The sequence below is a fragment of the Meriones unguiculatus genome, chromosome 7 (genome assembly GCF_030254825.1).
Source record: "Meriones unguiculatus strain TT.TT164.6M chromosome 7, Bangor_MerUng_6.1, whole genome shotgun sequence".
In the NCBI taxonomy this organism is placed as follows: Eukaryota; Metazoa; Chordata; class Mammalia; order Rodentia; family Muridae; genus Meriones; species Meriones unguiculatus.
In genome coordinates this window covers 46908747-46929595 of record NC_083355.1, presented here as the reverse complement: position 1 = coordinate 46929595, position 20849 = coordinate 46908747, and positions in this window count along the sequence as shown.

The following is a 20849-nucleotide window of genomic DNA, read 5'->3' as shown; positions in this document are numbered from 1 at the left end:
TTATTTATGCCCCTCAAAGTCCTCAGAATTAAACTAATTCCTCCTGGCAAAGACCACACCCCTCACAAGACACTTCACAGGTGTGGACAAACTAAAATCTTCAGCTTGGAATTTTAACAAAAACATGTTAAACCATAAACCAAAACATCCACACCACACACATACCACACATGCGCACACTTTCACTCACACTCACACACACAAAATAAACAATGTAATGAACACGTTTTCAACAGGGAATGATGTCTAGGGAAATGTTTGAGGGTGGCCTGACAGTGAGCCCAAAGTGTGTCTACAAATTGATCACCAGAGCAAGGGTGAAAAAGTAACTGTACCAAATACCTAGAGCCATCAGTAGGGGTCCCTGCCTATACTCCCAGCACTTGGGAAGTGGAGGCCAGACTGTCAGGAGTTCAAGGACATCCACAGCTACATGGTGAGTCTAAGGCCAGCCTGGGCTACATGAGACTCTGTCTCAAAACAAAAGAACATTAACAAAAGGTAAGTGCACAGGGCCAGTGACATGGCTCAGCGAGTCAAGGCACTTGCTGTGCAAGCCTGACAACCCAAGTTCAATTCCAAACCCCGCTAAAGATGGAAAGAGAAGCAACTCCACAAAGTTGTCCTCAGATCTCACACGTGTGCCATGGTACACTGTCTGCACACACATCCTGCACACACACAGTAATTTAAGTGTACAACAGCCGGGCATAATGGCCCATGCATGTAACTCCAGCCCTCGGAAACAGGGGCAGGCAAATCTGTGAATTTGAGGGCAGCTGATGTACAAACATGGAGAGCTCCAAGTCAGATCCACGTAGGGAGACCTGGTGTCAGAAGAAAAAGTATACAACAAAGGAATCCGACGTCTCGCTTCAAGGATGACGGTGGCACTGGGTGTCTCCAGGCAAGAAGCCCGGCACAGGTCACAGTGCAGGGGTCCAGCTGGATGTGCATGACAGAGATTTGTCTGCCTCTGCCTCTCCTGAGCCTGGAATTAAAGGCATGTGCCACGATGCCCAGCTAAAAAAAACGTGTGTGTGTGTGTGTGTGTGTGTGTGTGTGTGTGTGTGTGAAGGAGGAAGGTTTTGAACACCACTAGAGGTTAGAAGACAACTTTCAGAAGCTGATGTTTTTCCACCTTGGGATCTGGGAATCAAACTCAGATCCTCAGGCGAACACTGCAGACACCTCTGTCTGCTGAGCCAGCTCACCAGCCTGCACAGCCTGAACTCAGAAATGAGGAGACGTTAAACAAACTCAAACACCTCTCTCTCTCCCTCTCTCCCTCTTTCTTTCTCTCTCTCACTCTCTCGCTCTCTCTATTCCTCTCTTCCTCTCACTCTCTTTGTTTTGCTTTTTAATAGGCTCAAGCTGGAAATATGGCTCAGTAGTTAAGGGCGTTTGTTCTTGCAAAGGACCTGGGTTCAATTCCCAGCACCCACGTGTAGGCTCACAACCACTCATAACTCCAATCTCATGAGGTCAGACACTCTCTTCTGACCTCTGTGGGTACCAATCACACACATGGTGCACAGACATGAATGTGAGCAAATCACTCATACACATTGAATAGAATAAATAAATCTAAAAGAAATAAAGTCCCCCTATACACTGAAGGTTTGGCTCGAATTCAAAGGTCCTGTCTCTGTTTCCCAAGTGCTAGGATTGCAAGCGTGCACACCACAGCCAGTTTCGGACGACCTTTTTTAAGGGATTGTGTTATACCAAAGTATCAGTGGCTGACAGTGTAGCTCAGTGGTACCGCAGATGCATAGCAAGCCTGAGGGCCTGGGTTCAACCTCCAGCACAAAAAATAAAAATAAAATAAAAAAATAAACCAAACAAACCACCAAAGTCAGCTGGGCACAGTGGTGCTCTCCTTTAACCCCAGTACTCAGGAGGCACGCAGATCTTGAGGCCAGCCTGGTCTACAGAGTGAGTTTCAGGACAGCCGGGGCTACACAGAGAAACCCTGTGTCAAAAAAAAAAAACAATTAATAATAATTAATAAAAATTAGGAGTAAAAATAAACATTCCTGGGGGAAAGGTGTCAGCAATCAGCTCTGAAGAGGCTAAGGCAGAGCAATTACTAAGACTTTGAATCCAGCCCGGGCTACAGAGTCAGCTCTGTCTCCAGAAAACAGACACCAGGGGCTGGACATGTGGCTTAGTCAGCTGAGTGTTTGGCCAACAGGCATGAAGCCCTAGGTTCTACACCCAGTGCTGCCTACGCTGGGCATGATGGCTCCTACCTGGGACCCCAGCACTCTGGAAGTGGAAACAAGAGGGTCGGCAGTTTAAAATTATCCTTGGCTATCTAACAATTGGAGAGCAGCATGGGCAGCCTGTGATCCTGTCTCAATATATATATATATATATATATATATATATATATATATATATATATCACATATGCGTGTGTGTATATAGAGAGAGATAGAAAGGGGAAAGGTCAAGGTTATAGGAGACTAAAGAACACTGAGGGACTATTTTATATTAAAAAAGATGAAGAAGCTAGGTCGTGGCGCACATCTTTAATGCCAGCACACAGGAGACAGAGGCAGGCAGATCTCTGTGAGTTCGAGGCCAGCCTGGTCTACAGAGTGAGTCCAGGACAGCCAGAGAAAAACAAACAAAAAAGAGATAAAGGAAGGCTGGGTGTGGTGGTGCATGCCTTTGCTTGACAGGAGAGGCCAGCAGATATCTATGTTCAAGGCCAGCTTGATCCACAGAGCAAATTCCAGGACAGCCAAGGCTGCAAGGAGAGACCCTGTCTCCTATCTCCAGAGACAGAGAGACAGAGGGGAACTGACAATTCTGTGCAACCCAGGGCCCTCACCTGGCTACTGTATAGCAGGGGAAAACTCAGTGCTGGATGGATGGATAAAGTTAGAGAATACGGAAAGTAGGTCAGGAAGAAACTCCTTATTCGCGCAGTGAGCGTACTTAGGTTTAGAGCATCGTGTAGTTATGTAAACAAGTGTTCTTGATCGGAAGTGTCTACGGGCTACAGTGTCTATGACGTACTCTTTCCAGTGGTGCTGGAAAACATTAGTGAGCAAATGGGGTGCAGCTCAGTGGTTAAGGGTGATTGCCACCAAGCCTGGCTCCCTGACTTCAGTTCCGGGAACAACAAGATGGAAGCAGAGACTCTCACAAGTTGTCCTCTGACCTCCACATACACACACCCACACAAAAAATAATAATAAAAATACAATGCAAACATGTAAAAAATTAAATAAAGTGAATGAGGCAGAATGTTAGTAATAGATGAACCTGAGGCAAAAGTTACATGGACTTCTCTGTTTATACGGTAATTCTCTGTAGATTAGAAATTCTTTTTTTCTTTTTTAGAAATGACTTCTAAGTAAAAGTTCAGCCGGAAAAATGACAGTCCTGTTTAAAAAGTGAACAAAGCAGATGCTCCTCTAAAGATGCACAAATGACCAACAAGCTCTTGAGAGGTTGTTCAGAATCCTGTAGGGAAATGCAAGGCCAAACCACCAGGAGAAAGCACATCACACCCACTGAGCGGTGCAAGAGAGGGGAAATTACAAGCGTGGGCTAGGCTGCTGAAAAGCTGGCAACCGTGGCGATGCAGCCACAGTTAAAAGACTTCCGTGGTCCTCAAAGGCTGGCCATAGAATTGCCATGGGATCCAGCAGTGCCCTTTCCACAAATGTACCCCAAAGAATTAAAAGCAGGCAATCAAAGAGATTTCTGGGCAGCCAGGTTCACAACAGCATACCTAGGCATATAAATAAACGTGAAAATATAAAGTGAAACCAGAGCTAAGAATGCAGCTAGGAGCAGAGTGATAGTATTAACATGTGCACAGCCTGAATTCAGTCCCAAATAGGAAAACAAGGAGGGTGGGTGGAAGATGGGGGACAGAAGGGGAAAGAAAAGATGGCTGCTGCTGTACCTCCGTGGTAGAGTACTGGCCTAGCATGCAGGACGCCAACCCCAAACCCCACAATAGCGCCACTGAAATAATGGGTGGAAACCATGTAAAGGCTAACTAAACAGCTGGGACCAGGCAAGCTCGGGAAACACGACATCATCCAGCCGTGAACAGCAGTGACGCAGCCCATCACAGACGTCCTTGAGAACACCGCTGAGAAGCCAGTCACAGAAGGCCACAGCAGGCATGACTCCTAGGAAACACCTTAAACGGGAAAGTCCACGAAGGCAGCAAATTCATGGTTGCCAGGAGAGAGGAGGGGAGGGGAGCGAAGAAGGGAGAGAAGGGGAGAATGCTTAACGAAGTCTCTTTTGAGGGTGATGAAAACGTTTTGGAGCTAGCTATAAGTGACAGTGGCACAATCCTGTGAAGTAGTAAATGCCACTGGATTGTGTGCTTTAAAAAGTATTTGCAGGCTGGGTATGGTGGCACAAACCTTTAATCCCAGCACTCAGAAGGCAGAGGTAGGTGGATCCCTGTGAGTTCAAGGCCAACCTGGTCTACAAAACGAGTCCAGGACAGCCAAGGCTACACCAAGAAATCTTGTCTTGAAAAATAAAAATAAAAATAAAAAACAAAGCAAATATTTTCTGGTTCTGGAAATAGAATCCAGGAGCTAAATATGGCTCTACCACTGGGCTATCTGTCCAGCCCACATTATATAGACATATGTATATATGTGTGTGTGTATATATATATACACACACACACATATATACATATATATGTATATATGTATGCTATAGATAGATGATGGAGATAGAAATGTGTGTGTCTGTCTGTGTGTGTGTATGTGTACATATAAACATACCTACAATGTTGACCAGGCTAGCCCTGCTGGGGTCAGGCATTCCCAATGCCCCAGCCTCCCCTGTAGCTGAGACTACAGCTGTGAACCTCCATGCTTAAGACTTTATGTTCTAAAAATTTTCCCACAGTTCTTGGAGTTGTCTGTTGTTGTTTGTTTCTTTGTTTGTTTTGAACACAGGGACTCATTATGAAGGCCAGGCTGTTCTTCAACTCACAACTGGCCTTAGACTCCTTAAGTACTGAGATGACAGGCGTGAGCCTGACTCACCTCCACCCTCTGAAATGTTACAGCAGACCACCGTGGCAGCACAGGCCTGTGACTCCAGCTCCTCCGGGGACAGGGGTTTCCCGAGCCCAGGAGCCTGGGGCTCAGTGCACTCTGATACTGTCCACACTAAGTGTGGCATCAACGTGGTGACGTCCTGGAAGCAGGGGCCATCAGCTGAGCACAGACACTGTGATCGAGCACCATACTCCGGTGTGGGGACACGGGAGACTTCATTTTTCTCTTTTGATTAAAGTATTTCATTGAATTAACATTGTTATGTATTTTTATTAGTCCTTTGAGAATTTTGTACAATATTTCTGTTTTTGCTTTTGGAGTCTCACTGTGTAGCTCTGGCTGTCCTGTAACTTGTTATGTAGACCAGACTGGCATGGAACTCACAGCAATCCCCTGCCTCTGCCTCCCAGTGCAGGGATTAAAACTGTGACCACTGCACCTGGATGCCTGCTCCCTGTGCTTTATGTGCTGATTTGTGCTAATAACATTTTGTTTGTAAACCTAGCAGAGGTGGTGCTCGCCTTTAATTCCAGCACTGCAGATCTCTAAGTTTGAGGCCAGCCTGGGCTACAGAGCAAGTTCCGGAACACAGAGCTACACAGAAAAATCTGTCTTGAAAAACCAAAAAATAAAATAAAAAAGCGTCTTGGGGTGCAGCTCAGTGGCTAAGCAATGCTTAGGATGAGAGGCTCCAGGTTCAACCCCAGCATCCGAAGACCAGTAAATAAAGCAAACAAACTGAATTCACAAGACAGTGAGCTTTTCACGGTGGCAGGTCTGGATTCAAATTTTGCGGCTTGCTAGATGTGACCTCTCTGAGCATCCTATGTGACGGAGTAGGCTGTACTTCCGAGGTTCCCCATGAAGATGATCCATGACAAACACAAGCACCATTCCTAGCAGAGCCTGACCTGGAGGAAGCACTGAAGAGTGCAGGAGACACTGGTGCTGTGTGATAATGATGGGTTCTCGGCATCTGCCACTCAGTCACGTAGCCCTCGTGATCTGGATGGGACTCAAAGAAGCTCAACATCAGAGCCTGCAACTGGGGCACAAGCAGACATCCTGGCTAAGATGCTGACCCAGAATTAGTCTCACTACTCTGGCCTTGTGATTGTAGGCAAATCATTAATCTCTGTGGGTATTTCCTCATCTGTAAAGTGGAGATAACACAGGGTATATATCACGGGGCTTTTGCGGTGTAAATAGAACAATGTTTAAAGCCTGTCTTTTTGTCACGATACCTTGCTATTTTTTTTCTTAGAAAACAGAATCTCCTGGGTCAGTAAGATGGCTAAAGAGGTGCAAATCAATCGAGCTGGCTGAGTTTCATCACCAGAACCCATGTGAGGTGGAAGGCTGAAACAGCTTCTCCAGCTCTCTGCTCTCCACACCTGTGCCGTGGCGCCTTCACACCCATAGGCACACATACACAGACACACATTTTTTTTTTTTTTTTCATTTTGAAGAAGGGGCTAAGGGGGCTATGGCTGGGATACAAGTAAATGACCCGTTATTAAAATAAAAAATAATAAAAAAAGAAAGCACAAGGCCAAGGATATAGTCCCCAGCCATGCCAGGCTCACTGCCAAAAACTTTCTTATAAAGATTGTAAGAGCTGTTGAATGTAGTGGCCCATGAATGTGATCCCAGCACTCTAGAACTAGAGACACCTCGTTGTAAAGGTCTCCTGCAGAATAAATGCCTTTTGTTGTCTGCATGCTAAAAAAGGAGGGGGGGGCTAGAGAAATGGCTCACTGGTTAAGAGCACTTGTTGCTTTGCAGAGGATCTGACTTAAATTGCCAGCATCCACATCAGAGAGCAAAAAACAGATTCTAACTCTAATCCAGGAGTGGGACGCCCTCTGCTGGCATTTTTGGACACTGCATAAACACAGTGCACATACATATAAATAAAAATAAATTTAAAAATTTTTAAATAAATAAAAATAAATTTTAAAATGTTAAAAAGTAAAAAAGCTAGGAGTGAGTGGAGCATATCTTCAATTGAAGCACTTGGAAGGCAGATGCAGACATCCTTTTTGTGTAGGCCTTGTCTACGTACTGAGTTCTAAGCCATCCAGGGCCACACAGTGAGACACCATCTCAAAGAAAGAAATAAAAAGAAGCCAGGCACAAATTCCAGCACTTGGAAAGCAGAAACGGGTGGATCTACGTGAGTTCCAGATCAGCCTATCTACACAGTGAGTTCAGAGCTGTAACGTGAGACCCTGTATCCAAAAAGGAAAAAGAAAAAGAGAAAGGAAGGAAGATGAAGCATGGCCTCAGCCAGGTGTGGCGGCTCGTGCCTGTAGCACTTGAGAGGTAAAGGCTAGAGGTAAAGGATCCGGTGTCACCTCTGACTACAGTCAGCCTGTGCTACAGGCGGCCCTGACTCAAAACAAAAGAAACATCTCTAAAGCAACAACAAAAAACAAACAACAGAAAAAAGCAGTCTTCCAGCTCGACACAAGGATTCCTGTTTATAATCCCAACTCTGGGGAGGCTGAGGCAGGAGGATGATTTTGCATTCAAGTCCAGCCTGGGCTACTCTGTGGGATTCTGTCTTAACAAACAAAACTTAAAAGGAAGAAGTCTCCTCTCTTGCCCATGTTGGGGTTTGGTGGCTAGTCACTGGCGTGCACCCCAACACTGGTCAGACAGCAGCCTGGCTGTCCCTGCTTCCTGGGGACACCACACTGACTGCCTGGGATGGAGAAAGTACTGTGTAGTGAGAGTTTCGGTCTTTAAAACCCCAGTTATGTTAGGTGAACATGTTTTTGTTTTAATCTCGGGTGTGGGATATGGGGCAGCTTCAGATCGCGCACAGCCGCTGACTGTTTGCCGCCTGCATGCTCTGGCAGGGGCGTGATTCTGCCAGCTGAGACAATTTAATCCAGGGGGCTCTAGAGAGGGTATAAAAAGATCAGAGCCCCAAGAGGGGAGGTGTGGTTTTTCTGCCTGCTGGTTCCTGCACCTCCACCTCCCTCCTCCTCCTCCTGTTCCTCCTGCTCCTCCCTCCTCCTCCTGTTCCTCCTGCTCCTCCACCTCCCTCCTCCTCCCTCCTCCACCTGTTACTTCTGCTACTGCTTCTGCTCCTCCTTCCTGCTCCTCCTGCTGCTTCTCCTTCCAACCCCTGCTCCTCCCTTCTACTCTTCCTCCTCATGCTGCTGCTGCTGTTGGTTTGTCAGGTGGTCGAGAGGAAAGAGACAAGAAGAAATGGGAGATATCCTGACGAGAAGATTGGACTTGCTTCAAGAAACTCAGTGCCCTTAATCAGCAGGAAGTAGTCTAGAAAGATCTCAACGTCCCCTCTCCCCACTAACCTTCTGTCTCTCCTACCTAGTGGTGGGCATTGGGAGGGATTGGGGTGGGGAAAATTGGTAGATATAAGAACTAAAATAAAGTAGCTTTTAAAAACACCCCCACAGTGTTGTTTTTGTTAAATAAGATGGGGTTCCCCCTCACACATACTTTGGTCTCGGGCCCTAACATCAGCGACAAGCAGTAACAGGCCAGAGGCTGAGCTCTATCATTAGTACAAACACAGAAAGACAAGGCGCATGAGGACCTGCCTGCACTCACACGCTTGTGCAAGCTACGCAGCAGCACTGTCTACTGAATTTCAGAAGACAGCAGCCCCATCACGGTCATTCTGTTCAGCCACTCTGTTGTGAGAGACTAAAGTGGCCTCATGAGAACAAAGTCCCAGGAGTCAGTCAGGTCAGGGAGGTCAGCTGCTGTCCAGGAGAATGGCCTGAGAAGATGACCTTAGATCCTGGCGCCAGCTGTCCCAACACAGGTTCAGGGATGGCCCTCTAGGTTTGACATGAAAGAGGCTTTGCTTAGAGGCATCTTGGAAATTCCCTGAAGAGTAAAAGGGCGAGCACACGCACACACACACATACACACATGCACACATAAACATGCACACATACACACACAGAGACACATGCACACATACATGCACACACACAGACACATGCACACACACAAACATGCACCCACAGAGAGACATACACACACATGCACACACACATACATATACACACAGACACATGCACACACACACCAGGACTGGAGGATGACGCAGAGCCCTGGATGTGATGCAGCCAGGGTTCTCACACTGTGAGGGGACGTTGAATGTTTGCCTCGAGGGCCTCAGCTTCCCTATTTGAGCCTGAGGGCACGCTGGTGGAGGACTGTTTAGGCCTGGAGGGTCCACTTGGTCTATGGACATCTGAGGCTCCCAGAGGAAAGACATCCCTCAGGAGCTCCCAGCAACATCCATTCTGCCCGTGTCTCCCAGTGGGGACAGGAAATCAGCTCCAGCTGCCGTTCAGCAGCACACACAGGTGCTACTACCAGGAAGTCCTGCTTCCCAGAGAACAGAGCTGTCCACACGGCCATTAACAGAAATCAGCACTTCAAAAACTGAATGCATTTATGTAGTTGGGGGCAGGCAACAATTTCAGACGAGCCCCGCCTTGCTGAGGTCTCCCTGTGTAGCTGCACAAGCTACCTTCGACGTGACTCTCCTGTCCCCCATCTCACAGGACTAGTTCAGACATGTGCCACCCCCCCAGCTTTTGTGGTTGTTGTTTGGTTTGGTTTGGTTTTTCGAGAGAGGGTTTCTCTGTGTAGCCTTGGCTGTCCTGACCTCACTCTGTAGACCAGGCTGGCCTCAAATTCAGAGATCCACCTGCCTCTGCCTCCCGAGTGCTGGGATTGCAGGTGTGCACCACCATGCCTGCTGCACAGTTTTGTTGTGTTTTGTTGTGGGGGGTTTGTTATTTTTTTACATGGGTTTCTTGGCTAGACTGGTGGTCAGGTTGGGCAGCTCATACCTTTATCTGCTGAGCCATGTCCTCAGTCCTGGAAATATTGCTTCAAGGAAGAAAGCGTTGGCCTGGGGAGACAACTTGTGTAGGATCTGAAGCTCCCAACACAGAGGGACTGGGGAGGAGTGTCTCATGCTGGCTGCCAGTCCTTGTGGGATGGGGCAAACTCATCAAGCTATGTGATACAAGGCCCGTGGATTTGGCACACTGAGAAAAAAAAAAAAAAAAAAAAAAAACGTGCTCAGAAATTGCTTTTCCTTAAAAGTACATGTGTATTTCTGGTATGTACCCAAAAGGATGGAAGTGAAGCCGGGCATGGTGGTTCACTCCTATAAACCCAACATTTAGCAGGCTGAAGCAGGAAGATCCAGAGCTTCAGGACAACCTATGCCTGCCTCAAGAAAGAAAAAGTAAATAAATACTGATGAATGGATGTTTATATGTATTACATTCATATGAAATGTAATATATATAATTATATTTATATGAAATGTAACATATAAATATAATAGAATAGTATTCAGCCTTAAAAGGGAAAGATTCCAGCACAGTGGATTATATCTATAGTCCTTGCCATTCAGAAGGCTGGCATGGGAGGGTCATCTGTGTCTCCCAACTGACAGCCTGAGCACAGTGAGACCCTGTCTCAAAAAGAAAAGAAGGAAGAAAGAAACAAAGAAAGAGAGAGAAAGAGGGAGGGAGAAAATGCAGAAACATGCTATAGATTTTTTTTATTTAATTTCTTTATTTTTAATTAATTACAATTTATTCACTTTGTATCCCAGCTGTAGCTCCCTCCTTCATCTCCTCCCATGTCCCTTCCCAAGTCTACTGATAGGGGAGGCCCGCCTCCCCTTCCCTCTGACCCCAGCCCATCAGGTCTCATCAGGACTGGCTACATTGTCCTCCTCTGTGGCCTGGTTAGGCTGCTTCCCACTCAGGAGGAGGTGATCAAAGAGCAGGCCAAAGACAGTCCCTGTTCCCCTTACTAGGGAACCCACTTGGAGACTGAACTGCCATGGGCCACATCTGAGCAGGGGCCCTAGGTTATCTCCATGCATGGTCCTTGGTTGGAGTATCAGTCTCAGAAAAGACTCCTGTGCCAAGATTTTTTGGTTCTGTTGCTCCCCTTGTGGAGCTCCTGTCCCCTCCAGTCTTTCATTCCCCCCTTCTTTCATAAGGTTCCCGGCACTCTGCCCAAAGATAGATGGTTTTAAAAGTTGTCAGTTATCAGCTACTTGGTGGTGGTGGCAGCAGCACACACCTTTAATCCCAGCACTCAGGAGGCAGAGGCAGGGGAATCTCTGAGTTCAAGGCCAGCCTAGTTTACAGTGAGTTCCATGACAGCCCAGGCTACACAGAGAAACCCTGTCTCCAGGAAAGTAAGTTGTGAGTTGTCTCAGTTGATACAATAAGCTTCAGACACATCCCATCAGATGAATCTTAAGGACCTTATTGTGCTAAGTAAAAAATAGTTTATCACAGGAGGACAGTCCTTACATGAGGTCACATATATTTTCTATAATGTGCAAATTCAGAGACTGAAAGTAAAATGAAAGTTGTCAGGAGCTGAACCTTTGGGGATGGGGCAATCACTGTTCAATTGGTTGCGTTTCAGGCCCAGGACAATGAGAAAGGTCTAAAGAAACAAGTATTGACTATTGCACAACACTGACTATGCTGTTAAAGGCCATCAGAATCGAGCTGGGTGTGATGCCACATGTCTTTAATCCCAGCATTCAGGAAGCAGAGGCAGAGAATCTCTGAGTTCGAGACCAGCCTGATCTACAGAAGGAGTTCCAGGACAGCCAGGACTATACAGAGAAGCTCTGTCTCGGGGGAGAAAGAAAAAGAAAAAGAGAACCATGAAGTACAATTAGTGGCAAAGACCGCCCTAACCCACGGTGGCTGGAACCCAGTGACAAGAACAGTGGGAACTGAAGCTAGTGGAGCTGGTCACAGAGCCATGTCCTAAGGCTTTTCATCAAACATGTAAGAAAGGAGCAGGCTCCTCCCGACGCATATCTGTGTGTATTCATCAGAAAAAAAAAATTGTCCAAAACCTTTCCTGGAAGTCTCCCCCTCCAAGCGGCTCTCCATCAGAGCGTGTGGAGGAGGATGGAGCCATATGCTAATGTTCAGGCAGCGAGAGAAGCTGGGAACGTGGACACCTGCAAAGCCATCTCTCTCTGTCTGTGAGGAAGAAAATGGTTATTGGATAAGTCAGATGAGATGACCCATGCCTATGATCTCAACACTGGAGAGTTTGGAGGTTGGAAGATCAGAAGTTCAAGGTCATTCTCAGACACAAAGCAAGTTCAAGGCTGGGCTTCCTTGACTCAAAAAAAGGAAGGCCTTTAGAGGTGCTGGAGTCAACATTTACAAGCTTGCTGCTTTTGCACAGAACAGGAGTTCTATCCCCGGCACCTCCATCGGGAGACTCACAGCTGCCTGGTAACTCCAGCCCCATGGCATCCGACACCCACTTCTGAACTCCAGGGCGCTGAACTCACATACACAAACCCACACACAGCCAAACACATAGTGGGCTGGAGAGATGGTTCGATGGTCGAGAGCACCGGTTGCTCTTCCAGAGGACCCAGTTTCTGTTCTCTGCTCACACACACCAACCTCCAACCACCTGTAACTCCAGCTCCAGGGGGATGGACGTCCTCTTCCGCCCTCTTCCGTCCTCTTCAGATACTGCATGTATGGTGCACAGACATATATGCAGGCAAAATACAATACATACAAAATAAAAATAAATAAATTTTAAATAAAAATGGGGCAGGGAGCTGTGCAAGCCTCACGAACCCTGGAAGCATGTAAATGTGGGAGAAGAGCAGTGACTCACAAACTTCTCCTACTGGCCTCCACATGCACCGTGCGGCATTTGTGTACACACATAACGTTTGTACATACAGAGTAACAGGAAATAATTTTTAGTTAATAAAAAATAAAATCTCGTCAGGTGGTGGTAGCACACGCCTTTAACATCAGCACTCAGGAGGCAGAGGGCAGCCTGGTCTACAGAGTGAGTTACAGGACAGCCAGGGCTACACAGAGAAATCCTGCCTTGAGAAAACCAATAAAATACAATAAAATCTCAAGACAGATTCATATATATACATACATATATATATATATATATATATGAATGTGGATGTGGGGCACATGTCTATAATTCTACCACTTAAGAGGCCATAGCAAATTGATGGAGAGTTCAAGGCTAGCCGCAGCTACATTGTGAGTACTTCGAGAGACAAGAGGAGAATAGAGAATGAGAATGAATATATGTCCGCTGAGTGAGGAAACTTATTCTTCAGGTGGAGCCTACGGAAGCCTGAGAGGGTCACTTGTCTACAACAAGGAATGCACAGCCACATTCCCAGGAAAAGGAGGTGTGAACCCAACCTTCTAAAGCCTTTAACTCCAGCACATGAGAGGCAGAGACCAGCCTGGTCTATAGCGAGTTCCAGGCCAGCCAAACTTGAGGTGTGGATTCCCAAGGAAGAAATTTGAGGTGGCAGAAACTGGATGTGTTTTAATCAGGGTTCCTGAGACCAGGGTCCTCAACAGGGCTCCTGTTGGCATAAAGCGTACAGCAGAAGCAGCTACTGAATAGTGAGGCTCAGAGGCCCTCACACCAGGGTAGACTGCTTAATCCCAGGTTTCAATCGCACCCAGCATCCTGCGATCATTAAAGGCAACACAGATATGAACTAACTACTCTTGGCATGGTAAAACGTGAGAAGATTTCTTGGTAGATTCAGAGTGGTCTCAAGATGCTGGACCTCTCCCTAGGAAGACCTCTGTAACAGTGAGCTGCAAACTGTGAAGATCAGAACAGTGGCCATGTTGTCTACCCAGAGGTGAACTTGACTGCATTTCTATAGTGCATGCGCACGAGAAAAGCTTGAAAAGATGTGTCCCTAAGTGTTCACAGAACCTAACCCAGGCACGAAAGATGAGGGATTTTTGTTTGCTTGTTTTTTTTTTCTTTCAACAGTAGCAACAACAGCAATAATAATAACAATAACAACAACAGGTAAGGTGATACACGCCCTTAATCCCAGCACTCAGGAGACAGAGGCAGGTGGATTTCCGTGAGTTCAAGGCCAGCCTGGACTACATAGAGAGTTCCAGGACAGCCAGGGCTACTATATCATAGGAAGATATTGTCTTCAAAAAACAAAGAGAGAGAGAAAAGAGAGAGATTGAAAGAATCCAACATTCTTTCCTAACAGCTGGGGAGATGGCAGTTAAGAGCACTGGCTACCGTTGCAGAGGACTCAGGTTCCGTTCGCAGCGCCCACATGATGGCTCACAACATCCATAGCTCCACTTCCAGCGTATCAGTGCCCTCCTTCGACAGGCCCTGGGCATACACATGGTAAACATACATTTATGCAGACAAAACACACATAAAAATATACTTTAAAATCTAAATTAAAAAACCATAATTAGGGGTGACAGTATGGCTCACTGCATAGTGAGAACCTTTCTCAGAACTGAATAAACTAGCTGGGCTCAGTAGCACACGCCTGTAATCCCAGCACTTAGGGAGGCAGATGCAGGTGGATCTCTGTGAGTTCGAGGCCAGCCTAGTCTACACAGTGAGTCCAGGATAACCAAGGCTACACAGAGAAACCCTGTCTCAAAAAAAAGAATAAACTGGGCATAATGGTATAGATTTTTAATCCCAGAACTTTAGAGGTAGAGGAAGGCAAATGAGAGTTTGAGGCTAGCCTGGTCTACAATGAAAGCTCCTGGCCAACCTTGGCTATACAATGAGATCTGTCTCAAAAAAGTAATAATTCATTAATTAAGGTGGGGCACCATAGCTGACTTCCTTATCTTCTCAAACTCCGGATACAGAATCACAGAAACAAAAGGTTCCCATCCACCTCTCTCCAACACAGCACATCCTGGAACCTGCTTGAATCGGAGGGATTTGAGAATGTCACCTTTCCACTCAGTTGCATCAGCCGTGTACTCCCTAACCGAGTGCTGTTCTCCGCCATGGTCAGAGAAGCTTCTTCCTGAGGCGGGCTAATTCAGAGACTCATAACTGGTCAAAGCGCGGAGAAGTGACCAGAAATGCTCAGCCCCCAAAAGCCACGTCAACCCGCTGCCTCATTTCAAGGCTCGGGGGAAACTGCCGAAGAGGGGTTTCAGAGACCGTCCGAGCAGAAGGGCAGGAGGAAGGCTGGGAAGTGCTGTCTCACACAGCGCAGACGTGGTGCGACTGTTACCGTCCTAGAAAGGAGACTAAGCCGGTCAGATTCCAGCACAGGTCAGGGAGCGGCTCACCAGGCCCCACCCCTGCTGGAAGAGCTGTTGGCAGTTACTCAGAGTCATTTTTCTTTGGGAGTATAACCAAGGCTCCAGACAACGCCCCACAGCCGAGGGCACACAGGCCCTCCATGAGCTATTAAAAAGCAAAAGGCGTGGAGCTGGGAGGCAGGTCCAGGGAATTAGAGGAAGGGAGGAAAATAAAGGGTGGGTATGATCATTAGAAATATATGAACTTGTCAAAAATTGTAAATATATTAATTAAATTACATGTACCTCTAGTTTCTGTGAAGTTCACAGCCAGACTCAGCCATGCAAGGCCCCTCCTGGGCTCCCTTGCTACGACAGCTGTGGGCTTCCTAGTCAGCCCGAATCTCCCAAGACTTAGATATTAACTAGATTCTCTCTGTCTCCCCTGGTTCTCTCACCATACAGGTGATGTCACCAGCCACACTGATGGCCGCCCCACTGTCTGGACCTCTGGGTCCCCTTGTAACCAATCATCTTACCTAAGCAATCCCATGGCAATCACCCACATCAGCACCACCGTTAGACTCATGACTTAAAGCACATCCTCCCTTAGACCAAAACTCCCATTCTCCTCCCTGCTCCATGACACTCTGATTAGTCCCACTTCTCTTCATGGGACCCTTGAACCTCCTAAGTCCATTCCATGTTCCCTAGCCATCAGGACCTTTGCCAGTTCATGGACCTTCCCTATCGTCACCCATAGCTCCTCCCCCACACTTCTCCCTTGGCTGATCTCCAAAGCTCCTGCCCCAACCCTCCACTTCACACCTTCACCCTCACAGCTAGATGGAACGAAATAGGAAGAACAGAGCTCGCTTGCAGGGAGCTTATTGTAAAGTCATCCCACGGAGCTCCAGCAGGTGCAAGGCCGTGCCCGGAAACCCGTCCTCAGAGCCCCTCCCCGTCTCCCTGCGCCGCATGCCCCAGCCTCACACGTACGGGAAGAAAGAGGACAAGCGCCAGCGAAAGCCTTCACCTTCCACCTCATTTTAGGCCCTCTCTGTGTTCACCTCAACTCCCACCTCTCTCCCCTCGGTGTCACTACTCTGTCTCTCCACTCTGTTGGTCTCCCTCTTCCCACAAGTCATTCAACAGACTCAGTGGGACAGTATCAACCTTAGCTCGCATCTCTTGGTAACCAGGCTTCAGCAGCATCACCTTCTGTGGGACAGGGATGGAACTCAATCGGTAGAATGCTTGCCTGGAGTACATCAAGCCCAGGTTCCATGCCCAGCACGACATAAAACCAGATTTGGTGATGCATGGCTGTCATCCCAGCAGCTGGACGTGGAGACAGGGAGATTAGAAACTAAAGGTCAGTGTCTGTGAAGACGGCTCAGTGGTTAAGAGCACTTGTGCTCTTACAGAGAACCTGACTTTGGGTCCCTGAACTCAAGTCTGGAGACACAACTACCTGAACTACAGCTCTACATCAAATGCTCTTTCGGACGTCTACGGGCACTGATACCCAAGTGTGCATGTAGAAACAGACACAGACAGGCAGACAGACACCACACACACACACACACACACACACACACACACACACACACACACAGAGTTTAAGTTACCTCAGGGGTAGAGACATGGCCCAGTGGTTAAAAACACTGGCTGCCTCCTCTGTAACCCGGCAAGGCCTCAGGTGGAGGGATGGAGACACTAACCCAGCCACAAAACCGCTAAGCTGCGGTCTGTCATGCCTTCATGGTGTGCCAGGGCTGGAGCCCAGCATAATCAACATCAGAGAGACTAGAGGCGTCATCCAGCAGCTAATGAGGCAGATGCAGAATCCCACAGCCAAATACTAGGCAGAGCTTGGGGAGTCCTGCGGAGGAGGAAGAGGAAGGATTGGAGGAACCAGAGGGATCAAGGACACCATAAGAACATGGCCCACAGAGTCAACTGACCAGGACTGCAGTGAGCTCACAGATATCAGGGGACCCGTATGGGCTGACCTAGGTCCTCTGCGTACATGGTATGGTTGTGTGGCTTGCTGTTCTTGTGGGATTTCTAACAGTGGGAGAGGGAATTGTCTCTGATTCTGCCTCTGGGACCCTTTTCCTCCTAAAAGATTGCCTCATCCTTGATGTGAGAATGTGTGCCTGGTCTTATTGTAACTTGTTAGTCCATATTTGGCTGATGTCCCTGGGAAAGGCTTCCCCTCTTTTCTGAGGGGAGGTGGAAGTGGGGTAGGTCTGGGGAAAGGAAAGTGAGGAGGGGAATGGGAGACTGCAATGGGATATGATATGTGAGAGAAGAATAAACAAACCAGTGAGCGCTGGCTGCTCCTCAAAAAGAACCCGGTCCAACACCACGAAGTGGCTCACAGCCAACCAATTCCAGTCCCGCAAGATCTACTGCCCTCATCTGGCCTCTGTGGGCACTGCATCAATTTGGTGCAAAGCGCCCTTAGAATACAGTTCTTGGCTACATGGCAAGTTCAGAGCCAGCCTGGGCTATATAATACCTTGTCTCAAAAATAAAATAAAATAAAAATAAATAAATAAAAATAAAAATAAAAATAAAAATAAATAAATAAAAAATAAAAATATAATAAAAATAAAAAATAAAAATAAAATAAAATAAAAATAAAAAATAAAAAAATAAAATAAATAATAAAGATAAATAAAAATAAATAATAAAAATAAATAAAATATAAAATAATAAATAAAAATAATGAATAATAATGATAAATAATAAATAAATAATAAAAATAAATAAAAATAAAATGATAAATAAAAATAATAAATAATAATGATAAATAATAAATAATAAAAATAAATAATAGAGATAAAATAAATAATAAAGATAAATAAAAATAAATAATAAAAATAAAAATAAATAAAAATAAAAATGAAAATAAATAAATAAATAAAATAAAATAAAATAAAATAAAGGCTACTGGTGGTGTTCTATCATAGCCTTAGAACTGTGACAAATACACCTAGCACATGAGTTCAAGGCCAGCCTGGTGGGCTATAGAGCAAGACCCTGTCTCAAGTAGCAGAAATGTGTGAGCGGATAGTCCTCCCTTAGAGCTCCTTCCATTCTCAGGAACCCATTTTCATGGCTAAATACATGTTCTCTCTACTTTAAAAAAATCAACTCATTAGTTCTCTCCTGTCTCAGTCAGGTTTTTCCCCCCACAACAGCTCTTATAAAGCAAAGCCTTTTAGCGGAGTCTAGCATAGTTTCAGGGGTTTAGTCTATTACCAGCCTGGCAGGAAGCATGGCAGCACGCAGGCTGAGAGTCCTGCATCTCCCTCCCAAAGGCAGCAGGAAGGACAGAGACACTGGGCCTGGCTTGAGGATCTGAAACGCTAAAGCCCACCTCCAGTGACACACTTCCTCCAACAAGGCCACACATCCTAATCCTTGTCAAATAGCAACACCCTCTAATGACCAAGCTGCCAAATACATGAGCCTGTGGGGCCATTCCTATTCAAACCACTACGCATCCCCTTATTTTTATTTTATGAGAATGGATATTTTGCCTACATACAATGTCTGTGTACCGTGTGTTGTATTCCTGGTACCCATAGGGCCAGAAGCTGGCATCCCACCCCCTGGACCTGGAGTTACAGACAATTGTGAACTGTGTGTGTGTGTGTGCTTAGAATCAAAGCCAGGTGCTCTCCAAGAGCAACCAGTGCTCTTAACTGCTGAGTCGTCTTTCCAGGCCCCATTAGGCCCTTTCTCCTTCCACCTGCTTCAGATCCTACCTTTAAAACACACTTTGAGTCCATTATTTCCCCTTCCATCCCACTAGCCAAGTCCAGACCACCATCATCCCTCGCCTGGACCGCAGGATGCAGACTGTGCTTCCCCTGCCCATGCGGAGGGACCTGCGCAAAGGGACGTTCGGTGGGCACTTCCCTGCTCCACACACTCGCCAGGGAGAGAGGACAACTGAAACCCTTCCTCGAGCTCCCGGCCCTAGCAATGGACCCCATGTCCTAGGCCCCCTGCAAGTATGACGCCTTTCACCCTGCCCCAGTGTGCTGTGTTTCCACTATGCCAATGTCACCTTCTCTACTTCCGGAACAGGAAGCTGGTGTCCTGTTTCAAGCATCTCAGTAATACCTTCTGCCCAGGAACACCGCCTTCAAGAAGCCTCCCCAGCATCCCGTCAAGAGGTTCATAGATTCATTCTTCACACAGCTCCCTTCACTGTCCGGCACTTTTTGGCACTTTTCATGTTTGCCTGTTTTTCTATTTTCCTTCTCCCCTAGTCAGTTGTTGTGGTGCCTTGCTGGGTCACCTGCACCATGGTGCCTGACATTCAGGCTGTACTCACTCACACTTTAGGAACCAAGGGGGCCAGGCGAGGTGGTACACACCTGTAATCTCAACACTCAGGGAGGCAGAGGCAAATAGATTTCTGTGTTCGAGGCCAGGAGACACGAGACTACACAGAGAAACCGTCTCAAAACAAACAAACAAACAAAAAGGACAAAGGGAACAAGGGGAGGGAAGGAGGTGGAGAGATGGCTCTGCAGTCAGGAGCACTGGCTTCTCTTCCAGAGGACCCAGGTTCAATTCCCAGCACCCATGTGGCAGCTCAGCACTGTCTACAACTCCAGTTACAAGAATCTGTCACTCTCTTGTAGTCTCTGCAGGCACCTGGCACATAGGTGGTTCACAGGCATACACACACGCAAAACAACCACACACATATTTTAAGTTTTTTTTATTTTAAACTTATTTATTTCACTTTTATATGTATGAATGCTTTGTTTACATGTATGTATGTCACCTCTCATGTGTCTGGTGCCCCTGAAGATCAGAAGAGGGTGTCAGAGTCCCTGAAACTAGAGTTACAGGTGGTTGTGAGCTGCCATGTAGATGCTCAAAAGCAAGCCTAAGTCCTCTGTCAGAGCAACAAATATGCTTAACTAATGAGCCAGGTGTCCAGCCCCAGTTATTTCCTATCTATTTCTCATATATATGCACATATGTGAACATATATGTATTCTTCATGTAAATATAAAGAATGGGGGGATAGTGCTGGAGAGATAGTACATTGCTCAAGGGCACTGGCTGCGCCTTCAAAAGCAGAGGTTAAATTTCCAGCGCCTACACAGTGGCTCACGCTTATCTGTGACGCCAAGATCACAAGAGATCTGACACCCTTTTTGGGTTTCCTCAGGCCTCAGACACTTCATGACACACATAGTTCACAGACATGAGACACAAACAGGTGGGACATCCACACACATAAAAATGTCTCTGACAAGAATAAAGGACCAGGCATGGCTACGCACACCTCTGCTTCCAGCATTCAAGAGGCAGAGGCAGACGCGTCAGAGATTCAGAGCCAGCTGCCAGCACAAAGCAAGGACAAGTGTCAGTCTGGGCTATGAGGCTCTGTCCTTTAAAAAAAAGAAAAGCTGGGCACCAAAGCTAGGCCTCTAATCCTAGCATTTGGGAGGTAGAAGCAGGAGGATCTCTGTAAGTTCGAGGCCAGCCTAGTCCACATAGTGAGTTCTGGGACAGCCAGGGCTGTAAAGAGAGACCCAGTCTTGAAAAACGAAAACAGATACACACACACACACACACACACACACACACACACAGAACAACAAGCTAGTGAGAAAGGGAGAATCCTCTGCTGCCAAGCCTT